Below are 14,435 nucleotides of genomic sequence, written 5' to 3' on the forward strand. Positions count from 1 at the left end.
ATATTGTGTGCAGTGCTGGTTGCCACACTATAGGAAGGTCATGATAGCACTGGAGAGGGTGCAGAGGAGATTTACCAGGATGTTGCCTGGGAGACTGGATAGGCTGGGTTTATTTTCTCTGGAGCAGAGGAAGCTGAGAGGGGGACCTGAGTGTACAAAAATGTAGATAGTAGGAAACGTTTCCCTGTGGCAGAGGTATCTAAGACCAGAGGCCATAGATTTAAGGTGAGGGTTAAAGAGATCTGGAACACCCTGCCTGAGAAGGTAGTGGAGGCAGAGACTCTCGCAACATTTAAGAAGCATCTGGACGAACACTTGAGTCATCGAGGTTATGGATCAAGTGCTGGTAAGTGGGATTGGTATAGATAGATGCTTAATGGTTGGCATAGACACGATGGGCCAAAGGGCCTGTTTCTGTGCTGAACGATTCTATGACTCCCTGCTGATGACCCTATCATATTTCACTATTGGAGAGATAGTTTTCAACCTTCGGGTTCCTGGAGCAAAGTAACATTGCATTAAGGAGCCAAAATTGTAGTCATGATACAGGGATGACTCACAAGGAGTTTCGAGCTATCTGACCTCAATTCAGTGAGTAAAATGGATGCTAATATCCATTACAACGCCTTTTGCATCGTGCATTTAAGGCTTTGGCTGTAAGTGGTGGTTTCCATTTGTAGCTGCAACGCGAGTGCAAAAATAAAGGAGAGTGCAATGTAAATGATTTCTTTTACTGTTTGAACCAGGCATGGTCTGAAATGCTTTGGAATGCAACCAAGCAACGCAGCCAACACCTTTCCGAGCCTCGCTCGCCCCTTCGGCCCTTATTTGGAGACCGCGCGCGCTCCGGGCCCCAGTGCTCCCCCGCCAGAGCCGGGGACCGGTGCTCGTGCCTTTATTTGGAATGGAGCGGAAGAGCGCGCGCGTTCCCCTTGGATTGTTTCGTCAGACGCATCAATCACAGAGCCCGGAGCGCGAGCAGGGCTGCGGCTGTGTGAGAGACGCGAGCTTGGACGAAAGGCGGCGGGACCTGTACCATCTGTAGATACAAACTGCTCCGCATACGGCAGGTACTGCACCAATTTCGTGCTCTGCTTTTGTCTTTCTTTGTGCAAATGGGTATGGTAATGCTCTCCTCAAAGTGAGGTTTGATACGTTCCGAGCAGAACTGATTATGTAGCAGTGCGTGCTTGTTGATGCAGTGTCGTTTCTTCCTCTCCATCATTTAGTATTTGTTGAGGTCTGTTTGAATCCTTGCTAAAATTAGGAGATGGAAGTCACCATTTGTAATGTCATTTATAATATTAAATGATGTTTTGATTTGTGCAATGGATTGAAAATAACCGTTTCTTGCAATGTGGTACTTTGTAATGGAAGTGCTAAATGTGACCTACAGATCTCCACCTTCCTTTAAATAACGGCATTCTACATGCTTGTTACAGTGGGAATAATTATATGCAGGTAGCTTATCTGGGACTGAAGGCCTTGTCTACAGACGGCTGGTACTGGGAACCTTGAGAAAAATGCAAAGTTTCCGTTGCAAATCTGACATTTTTATGCAAATGTTCCTTTCATTATCCTTCTCTCTCGTTCCTTCATTCCCAAGCCTGCAGGAGCCGTGAATACACTTAACGCAATGAAATTTGGAAGGCGCGACCTTTCGAAATTCGGTTGCCAGTTTGAAGTCTTGTAAGAAGTGGTTTCAACTACTCCTAAAGTTCTTTAGAATCTTGGGGATGACTTTCGACATACTTCGTCATGGCAGTTTACATGTAAGAGCACAAATCTCATGGGAAACTTAAGTGGGCAATTTTGTGTCTCAAGAGACTAAGTAGCCTTAAAGTGACAAGCTGGTACGCTTTCATCTGGGTTAGTGTAAATGTAGTTTGCTTCAAGGAATATTGAGTGCATTACACTTTGTGAAAATTGTATAGCTTTACTATTGAAGTCTTAGATATATTGGATGGAACAAGTCTCTTTATGCAAAATGAAAATGCATATTTGCCTGATTTTTTTTGTGCAGTTTGAGGATTTCAAACCTACCTTGGAAGGAAAAACATTTTTTTTCTTTCCCTCTTTGATTAGCACATTATTTAAAAAACATTCAATTTTTTTGTACGGGGGTGTCAGTCTCAGGGTTTGCTGAATCTTGGTAGCCAGTGGTGATATTCACTTCTTGTTTTGGATCCTTTCCCCAAGGGAAGGTGGTTCCATGGATACACAAGCAATTCTGCAGGTGCTTTCAAAAACAGTGCAATGTAAGGCCACTTGTCTGATTTCTGGAGTGGGGAGATTGTCCATGAGAAGACTATAAGAGACCAGATCCACATTCACTAGAATTTAGAAGAAAGAGAGCCATTCTCATAGTTGCATAAGATTCCTCAATGCTTGTGTGGATAGCTCCTAGGAAGGTGGTTCCCCTGGCTGGATAAGTTAATACAAATAGTTTTAAAGTCTCAGGATTATGAGTCGGCCATGCAGGAGTGAAATGGGGTGAAATTTTAATGCAGATGGTTATGAATCTTCAGAATTCCTCTCCCCATAAGGCTGCGGATGCTGAATCATTGAGTAAATTCAAGACTGAAATTGATAGGTTTTGGTAATAACTGGAATCAAGCAATGTTGGAATGGTATAGGAAGGTGAAGTTGAGATAAAAAGATCTGTCATGAACTTATTGGATGTTGGGGTAAACTTGAAAGACTGTCCTAATCTTGCTCCTGTTTCTTATGGTTTGGAGCTGCCAACATTTCCAAATAACCTTTGAGAGATTTGCATTAATGCTAATCTTTTGAGACATCATACATAGTTTACCTGATCGTTACTATTCCATGAGCATGTCGCATACACACAAAATTACTTGATTCACAAGGTCCACCTACGTGGCAACCAAGTTGCTAATTTGTTACAGTGTCATATAGTAAACAAACAGCATCTGGAAACATCATTGAGTAATTTGTTGTGAGGTAACGCATTTATTTGAGGAAACCACAGACAAAAATAAAAACAAATGTTGTAGAGCAACTGATGGTGGAAGAAAAATGCAGTAGCTTTTGTATTTGAAGATGTTCTCCAGCCTTCTAAAATATGAGTGTTTTTACACAGCCAGCTGTATTGATCCCGATGACAATATCCAGAAAGGCTCTGAAAGCACGTAGGTCACATCCTTAAAATGAAAAAAATATGCAGGGCAGTGAGGAGGAGCAGGGGAGAAATTGGATAGCTCCTTCAAAGGGCAGGCATGTGTATGATCGCTGAATAGTTTCCTGTTGTGTGATTCCACATAAGGAAACAGATTTTAGACATTTTGAATATGTTGCCTTTTTAATGAACTTTATTGTTTTGTGCTTAAAATGTTGGGACTTTATCATGTATGTATTTTCAAGTTTTCACCCTGTCTGCCTAGTCTACAGTGGCTCACTTCCACTTGTCAATAACTAACACCTTGGTCAGTGCATTCAGAAGATCACTCATAGTCACATTTACTCCCCCTGAATTGCAGGTAGGCAACGTTACTGAATTCATTCATTAGTCCAGGGTGTGAGTGCACAAAATTCAGTCCACGTGATCCATCTTTCAACTGCTCTGGAGTCTTCAACTTGGCAGTGTGGGCCCTGCTTATGGAAGACTCTGCTTCCTTCCACATAAGTACTTTGAGTATTAATAGTTTAGTACCTAGGAGAATGGAGGGATATGGATGGCACATGGGAAGAGGACATTTAGTATAAATTGGCATCAAGATTGGGACAACATTGTGGGCCAAATGGCCTGTTCAGTGCTGTACTGATCTATGTTTGAGATGCATCTTTTATTTTAAGAGATTTGCAAACCTTCTACAATGTAGATGCACAGGACATCTGGTAATTAACAAAATCTACCAAAAGCCAACTTGCAATTGCCAATGATCGGTGCTGGTTGGAAGCACTTGGATCATGACATTTGTAATTTTCATTGATCCATTGACTATGTAGTGTCTGTAACTTGAAGCACATCTCCAAATAATTACCTATAAACAGCAGTAATTAATCGTGATAAGCTGTCAAGCATAACTCCACCCCATTGCCCCAGCAAAGAAAGAAATATGATTAGTCAAATTGGTTTCAGGCGTGACTTAGATGGAGGTCAGCTGAAGAACTCCTGTCCATTTACTCAGCGCAGGAAGGATATGTTGTAAATGGATTAGATGCTATTGGTTGGTGTCTCAGCAGATGGACAGGCAGTTAGAAATTGCAAAGGGAGTTGGAGAAAGATAAAGTAACATTGGAAAAAATTCCTTCTGGCTTCTCATAGTGCCAGCCTTTGAAAATTATGTTTGGTGTTTGGGCAGTTTGAGGTTTTGAAAGGGCTCTGGTGTGATGTTCTGGGGTGTGACGCTGACGCTCCTGTTGGGAATTTCAATGGGATGGGGGTGGTTCTTCCATTCGCCCCCTGCACTGTTGACATTAATTTGTATTTTTTTAAAAAAGTTGGCTTCTTGTCTCTCTGACCACAAAAAAAATTATTATTTAAGAGTCTACAAATCAAGCTGTAGCAGAGTCTGAACTTCCAGAATTCATATCATGGGGATATGCAATACAGAAACGGGTCCTTCAGCCCACCATGTCAGTGCCAACCATCAACCACCCTTTTACACTAATCCTACATTAATCCTGGTTTATCATTCTTCCCACATTCTCATCAACTCTTCACCTTCCCCCCCCCCCCCCCCCCCCCACCACAGATTCTATTATCCTTCCCAGAAGCCACAGTTGAAATTCTTTGTACTTTAGGTGGTGTATCCAAAGAGAAATCTTGAGGAAATTTCCCAGCTGTATTTTAATGAAAATGAACTCCTATTTCCAAAGTAAGTGGGTTATTCTGCCCTTTGGCCTTGCAAATTCATGAGTGCTGCACTGAAGTAAGATTTTTTTGGGGGGGTTAGTTGAACACCATTGAGCCCTGTGAATTTGTTTGTAATTTGGTGGGTTCTACTGAGTAAGCATGAACTGTCAGTTGGTAGTAATTTGGTTTTGATAGCAAGGAATCTGAGGATTTGTTGGGGGGGGGAGGTGGAGGAAGTGTACAGCATTTTGGACTGAAAAATTTTCAAGTTTTGATAGCTTTATTTGGAAACAGTCATGTTTTTTATAGTTGGACAGTTAAAGGGGCAACAAAACAAACTGAGATTGGGGTGGTGGCAGTGTACAATTTGTATTGCTTTAATCATTAAAGCCTTTAATCTCAAAGCAGTAATTGTATTAAAAATCAATGATAGTTTTTTTTAGTATAGTCATAAACTGATACCGATTTCCCCAAGACTTCAAATAAAACCACAAGTCATAATTTCTTGAATTTTAAATAAGGAAACTTCTTTTTGCTTGCTGTTGTTTGGTTGCAATCTGAACATAAACTATGCTGTTAACAAATTCTAGCAGCAACAAACAATCTGCTGGAGGAATTCAGCGGGTCAAGCAGCATCTGTGGGAGGAAAGGAATTGCTGACATTTCGGGTCGAAACCCTGCATCAGGATTTCAACCCAAAATGTTGACAATTCTTTTCCTCCCACAGATGCTGCTGGACCCGCTGAGTTCCTCCAGCAGATTTAGTTCCTCCAGATTCCAGCATCTTCAGTCTCCTGTATCAACAAATTCTAGCGCACATCCTTCAGACTAAATATATTAAAATATGTTTCATGTGAATGGTCCTCAGAAGTGATTAGTATTGTCACTATAAGGTGCCACCTGAAAAATAAAAATCAGAAAAAAATTCCTTTTACTACCAGTTGGGCAGGTCTGTGAAAAGCAAAACAGCAGATCCTGACATCTTGGTGCAAAGATCTGGAAACCCTTCAAAGACCTGTCTTCTCTTGCCATTGCTCTGCCCTTTTTTCAATATGTTTTAAATGTTTAATATTCAAATGTTGCTACTTCCCTTTTCAAAATGCTAAGTTATGCATTTTCTTGCACTAATTTTCATGGTATGATGTTAAATGTTCTAACAGGCTTCTGTCCAAGTATGTGTGCAGATAAAACTTCCTAACCTCTTACTATTCTTAAGTTCATGTTTTGTTTATGGAAATAATTCCCTTACAGTCTGAACATGTCATTAGATCAGTTCTTCATTCTCCAATGAAGACTGGTCCAATTTCCCTACTTGTTTCTTTATAACTTGGGCTTCCTTTCCATGTCCTTCCCACAGTCTTTGCATTCTTCCTGGATTTCTAGGTATGGCAGGGTTCACTCCAATAAATTATTTTCAGGGAGGGAGGAATGGATGAAAAGATGCTGGAGGGAAGAGGTTGGTTGGCTGGGGAGAGGGGAGGAGGTGAAGGAAGGGGGGGTGGGAGGTTATATAATTGGTTTATTTTTGTCACATGTACTGAGGTGCAGTGGAAAAATTTTGTTTTGCATGCCATCCATACAGATCATTTCATCACATCTGTGCAGGTGGTGTGATTTGGCAACACTGAATTGGAAAGTGTAAAATAGAGAACCCATCACTTTGAATTTAAGGCCACTGAGAAATGTATTTCCCCTGGCTTTGGACTAAAGTAGATTGTTCCTCGTGTAAGTCAGCTCCTTTGAAAGTCTTGACTAGCTGCACTGTGATTTTTCTTTGTAGATGGATTGTCTGTTTACATAGTTTTTCACTCTTTCAGCAAGTTTCAGGTGCAGCATACACTGGCATTGCCACTCAAAAGATGATTGGGAAAGCCAAGTTAGAACCCATGGTGCTGGGCCTTCCTACCTTTTATCAAAAGCTCTACTTGAGCTGTAAGGATTGTGCTATGATCAAGTGCCTGTGATAGCTGGGTTTCTCTGTAAGTGGTATCATGAGATTTTCTTATCACCAACTAGTATAGAGTACCAGACATTTTGTTGTTGCAGGCCATAAGAGTGTATGCCATGGAACTTCAGATAAGTTGATTGAAACCTGGATATTGTGATTTTAGTTTGTTCACTTTTCATCAGCTTTCATGGAATAGCAAGTGAGAAATAAGTACAAACAGGACTAAATTTCTCAGGCTTCAAGGGCTGCATTGCCAGGACAGAGGTCACATGTGACCAATGAGGTGCAGTGTGACAACTCCTGATCTAGCCAATTTCTGTTCTTGGTGGGGGGAGGAAATCCCATCAGGATGTTTTGTAAACCTTGGATGGTGATGGTAGTGAACAATGAGGAATTGTGAAGGGGTTACGGCCCTTTTCAGGTAGATCCCTCCTGAATGGAAGGAGACCATTTCAGTCCATCGAGTCAACACTAGCTCTTGATCAATCCTGTTGTTTTTTGTTTTTGCCCCCCCCACTGTTAACTATTGCCTCGCACCCCTCACCCATACCAATTCTTCTCCCCAGCACCTAGACTAGGAGTAGTTTACAGTGGCCTATTAGCCAACCATCCAGCACATCTCTGGGATGTGGGAGAAACTGGAACACCAGAGGAAACACATTCTCTCAAACTGCACACAGAAGCACTGAAAGTCAGGATCAAACCAGGATTGTTGTAATGTAAATCAGCAGCACTACCTGCAACACGAGAGTGCCACCCCAACTTGGACTGCAGGCACCTGAGTTTTCCCTTCACCGTCAGCTATGCTGGTAGGAGGATGAGATATACACATCTAAACAGCCACTGTACTTCAATTACTTAAGTGATAACATTTCATTTAAATGTATTTTTGTTGCTTCTCAGTTTTTTAGGTCACTTGGATTGATGAGTGCGGATGAGAGTTTGCTGCATTCTAGTTGTACCACTGTATGAGCCTGCACTTAGCAGAAACGCATGGCAGCAAGCTGTTCATCCTCTTCACGACTAAATTAATGGCCCTGGTAGATTTTCATGAATTACCTTGCTTGATATTAAGCTGTTCCAATCACTCTAATTGAAATGCAATTTTTAAAAACTCGGTAGTTATTTTAATTGTAGACTTTTACAAATCATTCTTGAAGGTGGGAAAATTGTAATTTATTTGCATATTTTCAGATAACATTGTAACTCAAGTATGAAAGGAGAAATTACAGTAAAACTTTGATAATGACCTACTGGAAATCCAGAAATTCTGCTTTCTTATCTGTTCATCAGATAATGTCTGCTGCATTCCCTTTTTGCTCTCCAGGGCTCTGGTTCCTGTACTCCCTTTCAACTTGTCTGTTTTCACTGAAAAATATATTATCACTGACTTTTTCTTTAAGATGTTACACAAAGAAAATACTGAGGTATTAATAGAATTAATATTCAACAGTGCAGAAAATCTGTCACTCTGGCACCACAAGTCTGCACACTGCCGGATTATTGGAGGTATACAGTTAATAACTTCCAGCAAATCTTTATTACCTCTTGTGGATCTCCTGCATGTGGGATCATAAGTCTGATTTTTGTTTTGCATTTCTTGATTAATGATAGAAAGAGTTAATCGAGTTGACAGTTGTGAAGAGAGGCAAGCCTTTTAAAATAGCTTGATCAATTCCCACTGGTGGTAAGTTCAGATCTAAAGTTATGTAGGCTTTTGATGTCCAGTAACTTGAACAATGGGGCAGGGTGAGGTAGCGTAGGAATATAGCTGTCTGCAGTTCCTCTAACTCCACACTGTGTGAATCTTCAATTGGCAGAGCTGCTTAAAGTTAGAATGCTATAAATGTACTTTTATAAAGTGGTTTGGCCATGCAGACATTGATGATAACTAACGATAACGCACTGTTCCTCCTTGAAGAGACTCTGGGGAAAGATATTGACTGCTTTGGTTTTCCACTGAAGTCCATTTTGATGTTGTGCATCAATTTCCTTGTAATATTTCCATGATGTGTTTGTTTGTGTTGATGCAAATTGCTTTGCAGCCATTGAGCATTTGATAAAAGGTAATATCTTTAAGCAAAACTCCGTTTTGTTTTAACAGGCCTGCAACAGTATCTTCAAACCTAATTTAGTGAGTAGATGTATTATGTTCTGAAGTATGGTGAAATTCTAGACCACTTCTTAGCCTGATGGTGTTCAGGGGTGACCTCATTCACTGTCACTAATGCTCTCTCTGTTAAATAATTAAGAATGTGGCAGATGTATGCTGTGCATTATGAATCAGTATCAACTTCTGTAACCAAAGTAAAATTACAAGGAAGGTTGAAAATTCTCTTGTGGTTTTGTTTTTCACTTTTAACATTGCTCCTCTTATCCTCTTCAAAGCCTTGGTCATTTCTGGTAACTTGCAGGGGTTTGTGAAAGCATAATGTTTAACTTTACTGGATTTTCACACAATTTTGTTTTACCAGTTGAAGAATGAGGACATCATCTAAATGTGTTCTTTTTCTTTCCTGTATCCCCATGCTTGCCTGTTTTATCCTGCTGCTAGATATTATCGTGCCACTTACGGCTTGTTATTCAGACAGAAAAGGAAGCAGCAGCAAGAGTTGCAGAGGCTTGTGCATTTTTACACCTGCTGTTAGGTAATTTGCTTGCTAATTACTTTTGGCTTGGTGGTATGTGTTTTAATATAATGAGTGGATAAAAGGGTATTTCTTTATGTTTGCCCAATTGTTAACAGAACCATGAGTGAGCTATGTCACTAAAATGGTTAGTGTAGAATCATTAGAGCACGGAAGGAGGCCATTCAGTCCATTGAGTCTACTCTCTGCAGAGAAATCCATTCATTGGTTCTGTCCTCACAAGGCAACAAATTATTTTCCCTCAGTGCTAATATCTTTGGATGTAAAAGGGGTCAAGGGGTATGGGGTTAATAAAAGAAAATGGCACTTGGGTGAAATACCAGCAAATGATCTTATTGAAAGGCATTTCAGGTACAAGGAGCTGAACATCCTACTCCTACTTCCTTTACGTGTACCCATGCATACATCCAATCCTCTCCTTAAGGCTTTGATGGACTCTGTTTCTGCCATTCTCACTCAGAGCTCCAGATCATAACCATCCTCTGCATAATAAGCTTTTTGTCACTGCCACCCATTGCTCATTACTTCAAATCAGTGGCTCCTGGCCCATGAGCCATCTGCAAAGGGGATGTATTGTTTACTATTTGACCCATCTAATCCTGCCATGATTTTTGTATTTCTCTATCAAATCTTTCATCTCCCTTTTTTTTTGGTTCCAAGAACAACCACAACTTCTCTATTCTAACCTTGCAACTAAAAATCCCTCAACCTTGGAACCATTCTAGTAAATCTCCTCTGTACCCTCACTAAGACTTTTTCACATCCTCCTTAAAGTTGGTGATCATTTTTGAAATTGATACTTGTAGCCTAACTAGTTTTTAAAGTTTCAACATAACCTCCCTGTTCATTGTTCTTTTTTAATGTTATTGGTTTAGTTACTGGTTTAGTGAAGTTGAGGCCTCAACTAATAAATACCAATAATGGGAATACAAACACTACCAGGTTACTTTGAGAATTTGTATTCAATTTCTATATTTAAAAAAAAATCTGGAGAAGTGAAGTTTGTCTAAAAGTCCAACTCGTTTCCTAACGTCACTTAGGGCAACATGAGAGTCCAATGTGCGAATCTTAGCTGTCTTCGGAAGTAATCTCACAATTTGTTCAGTTGTACACAGTAATTAGGTACTTAACAGCTGACCAGGCCTGTGGAGAGTGTATCCCAAGAATGATCTTGTAAGAACTGTAGAGTACAACATCTCCTGGTTCAGTCGTTAACCTGTGCAGCATTTGTTGTCCCTTCAAACCCTGCTTCTGTGTATGCTAGAACAAGAAGCTGTTAGTAAAATATGATGAAGGAAGAGTTTGAGTAGACTTCAGGAAGAACTTTACATAATGTGAAGGATTATAAGATGGGAATTTTCTGAATGGCTGAAAATAAGATGAGTTCATTATTCATTGTGAGGTAGTTTAGGATATTATTTTCTGGAGTAATACTGTGCTGATCTACTATCCAAATAAAATCAAGGTGTTCACGAACACCTTGGCATTATTAACTAATATGAAGCAAAGTGTTTTTTTCTGAGTCTCTCTTCTCCCACTGTGTAATAGAATTTCAGTCCCCTGATGTATGTTAGAGCCATTTGTGGTTTAACACAGAATATTCAGGGTGTACAGAGCTCAGTTGGAGAAGGTGTTGTCTGATGTAGTTTGGTGTCATGCAGTTTAGGAAGCTCCACAGTTAGCTCAGTGCGGTAGTGGGGTGTAACCATTGATATCTATGTTACATGCTAGGAAGGAGAAAGTCAGGTGATGTACCCCTCTCAAGAGGCATGGGCCGTGATGTACACGTTGAATTGGGGAATCCTGTGATGGGCTTTGATATCTCCATGTTGGCTACACTAATGATACTTGCTGTTTGGGATTATAGACTGCAAAGAGTCACCTGATAAAGTAACATGGGGATGTTGGAACTCTTTGATGCATATCTTGACCTGACTTATAAAAGTATACACCACAGAAGGATGCCACATGGCCCACAATTCCTGAGCCAGCAGTTTGCAAGAGCCCAGGAAGTAACCTGACCATGATCTTTAAGTCCTTGTCTTCCAAAATACAACCACAAGATTGATATAATTTATTGAAGATTTATTTTCCTTGATGAAATTGGTGTGGTTTCAGTCTTCATAATGAACTTGTATGAAATGCAATTCTTAGCAGCTTTTTTTTGGTGCTCATAAATAGAGATGTTATCATCCATTAGTCTAAAACTAGTGAACTGCTGTCTAGATAGGAATTTTTTTAAATTAAAGTTTATAAATGGAACTGTGTAACGTCACTGCCATCTGATAATCCAACCAGTTTGATACAAAGGAAAGGATATTAGATCGAATCTGACATAGAAATAACTTCTACTTGGTATTTTAATAATCACAGGAAGACTAAAATATGTCCCTGGAGTTTGTCTGAAATTGACCATTTTGAAAATGTAGTTCATTTTCCCAAGTTTTGCACAAAACAGAATTGGTGTGGAGTGGAAACCTGCATTGCTGACTACATCAGAAAAATTTCTGGTTTGTGCACACCTGCTTCAGCTGCTGTGGGTGATCAACTGCTTTAGAAAATTGTTGCAGTTTTTTGTGAAATGTCAGCAAACATGAAGTGTGGTGCTATTGATGTTCACTGTACAGTTCAGGGATATATGTATTGGATGTGGTCCCAGCAGAATCTTTATCAAGATGGGTTTAAACAGAAGGTTTACTTGAACAAAATCAGTTCTAAAGCTTTGGGATAAATGATATCAAGACTGCAAAACTCTGAATTAGTGCCGCTTCAAGTCTGTCAAGTTTGCCATTAGTCAGGTGGATTGGCATTACTCATATATTTCTAGTGTTTACAGGAGTGAGCTATTGAAAATATTGTGCTTTGTGTGCATAATGGGGAAAAATTGCAGCTTCTCTGTGCTTAATGTGCTGTTACTTTTAATGGCAGCTTTTTTTTTCCCCTCTTGTGGACTCCTGTCTTCACATTTATAATTGAAATTACCTATGTGCAATCAATGTTTATACTCCACTAGACCACTCCCACGTGGTAGCACTGCATCTCCCATGCAGGCTGTATGGCAGAGAGATATTTGTATCTCCCAAACCTTGGTTCAATTTTGCTTTTCTTGAAGTTGACACTTTGAGGTGCTTTCCTTTTGTGTAATGTGTCAGGAGATTTATTAGAATGTTTTTGGCTAATTTGTACTACTACTGCTGACTGCAGTGATTGAAATGATTAAAGTAAACTGATTCAACTGGAAATATTGAAATTTTGCCTTGAGTGTCTCTTCATAAAAATGCTAAAACATTTACAGAAGAAGACTCCAGGATATTTATTTATGGATACATTTTTTTAAAAGATCTCTTTTCACAAAAGATCAACCTTTAATTGATTCGGTGAAGATCTATGTGCTTTTTTTCCCCTTGCTATGTTCTTGCTTCAGGAGTTGCTTAAGGACTTTTCCTATTTTATTTCTTCATTCTATCCCTTAGTGAGGTCATCCAAAAGGATATTGATTCAACATTTATATTGGTGACACCCAAACTTAAAAATTGGATTGCTTCAAAATTGGTTCCATGTGGACTAAAACTCACCAGTGATTGTTTCAGGTAAAATCACACTAACTACAGAATTGGATCAGGCACTTCTGTGTGCAGTGCATGTTAATAGGCATGATTTATTCCTGCATCAGGTGTGGATTTAATGATATTATTCACTTAATGCACATTTCCGCTCACAGTCACATAATGAAGCTCAAAGCTCCACACAATAAGCATCATAGAAATGTCTCAGTAGAATTAGGAGCAAGTTGTGCTAAGTTCCTTTTTTTTATTTAAAGGGACACTGCCAACTTCAGGAAACCTTGCCTTACCATGTTTGGAACTAACTATAGACCTAAATGCTCTCCAGAGTGTCATAATAGATGGGGACTGTTTCTTTGCAGTGTTTTGCTGCTAAGACACTCATTTAATGGGTTCCTTGGGCTTTTTTATTAGGTGTGTTATATTGGAGCTTCAGGGAATTGGTGAGAATGGTAAAGATGCATACATTTGAGTAGAACCTCTTCCTGCAGATTCTTCAGAGACCCCACATTGTAACGGGCCTGTCTGGCGAGCAATGAATTCATAGGTTCAGGCTTTCTAAGGCATCGATCATTGAGGTAAATGACATCCTGTGATGTGACCTTAAGCTGCACACTCTTGCCTAGACTGCTCTCTCTGTGCAGCTCGAGGTGATAGTGACTTTCAAACTTGAGGCCACTTGACCATTCCAGGGTGGCTGCGAATGATCAATGCGGTTTCTCCCAAGTGCTTGCTCGGTGCACCATCCGAGAGATCACTTAGCTGCGCTACTTCTGAGGTAGTTATTGCATTTCACTGAGGAGAAGGCAACATGTTGGACACTGGGATTTGTCAGCATTGCTAGCAATGGAGGTAGCCATTGACTGCACTTGTATGTTTTCTAGTTGCCTAGATTTTTTCCATCAATTGAAAGCATTTCCACTTCCTCAATGTGTGCTGGCTGTTAATCTCAAGAAGAATATTTTGATTGTGGAAGCTACTTGTTGGCATCCATGACTTCTTCCCAAGTGTCCTATCTAAATTTCCTGATGATACAAAGCTGGATGCCAGTGTGGCTTGTAAGGAAGATAGAGAGAGGCACTTGGGGAAATATCAACAGGCTAAATGGGTATGGCAGTTGAAATATAATGTGTAAAAATGCAAGGTTGCCCATTGTGGTAGAATAGAAAAGTGGGGTATTTTGTTTTTTAAACAAAGTTTTTTTTTAGAGAGACTTGGAGGCCCTTGTGCACAAATCATTACAAGTTAACATGCAGGTACAGCAAACAACTAAGAAGGCCAAACAGTATCTTGGCTTCATTGCATAAGGATTTGAGTATAAGAGTCTTGTGCAATTATAAAGGTCCCTGATGAGATCACTTCAGAAATATCGTGCAGTGGGCTGGCTTCCCTAAAGAAGGAAAGATGCACATTTGATGGAGGGAGATGAATGAAAATTCACCTGGTTGATTACTGGG

At 40.0% G+C, this 14,435-nt stretch overlaps 1 protein-coding gene across 4 annotated transcripts in view; it reads left to right on the top strand.

Moving 5' to 3' along the window:
* Window positions 1-769: 769 nt before the first annotated feature.
* Window positions 770-14,435, top strand: part of cap2 (cyclase associated actin cytoskeleton regulatory protein 2) — a 134,648-nt gene continuing 120,982 nt past the window's right edge. For 2 of the 4 annotated variants that reach the window (XM_052016562.1, XM_052016564.1), the window contains exon 1: window positions 770-1,070. The gene's annotated coding sequence lies outside the window, so the exon portion shown is untranslated. Of the gene's footprint in view, window positions 1,071-9,321; window positions 9,416-14,435 lie in introns of all 4 variants that reach the window. The other 2 variants (XM_052016565.1, XM_052016563.1) reach the window with 2 other exon arrangements.

The sequence above is a fragment of the Pristis pectinata genome, chromosome 5 (genome assembly GCF_009764475.1).
Source record: "Pristis pectinata isolate sPriPec2 chromosome 5, sPriPec2.1.pri, whole genome shotgun sequence".
Lineage (NCBI taxonomy): Eukaryota > Metazoa > Chordata > Chondrichthyes > Rhinopristiformes > Pristidae > Pristis > Pristis pectinata.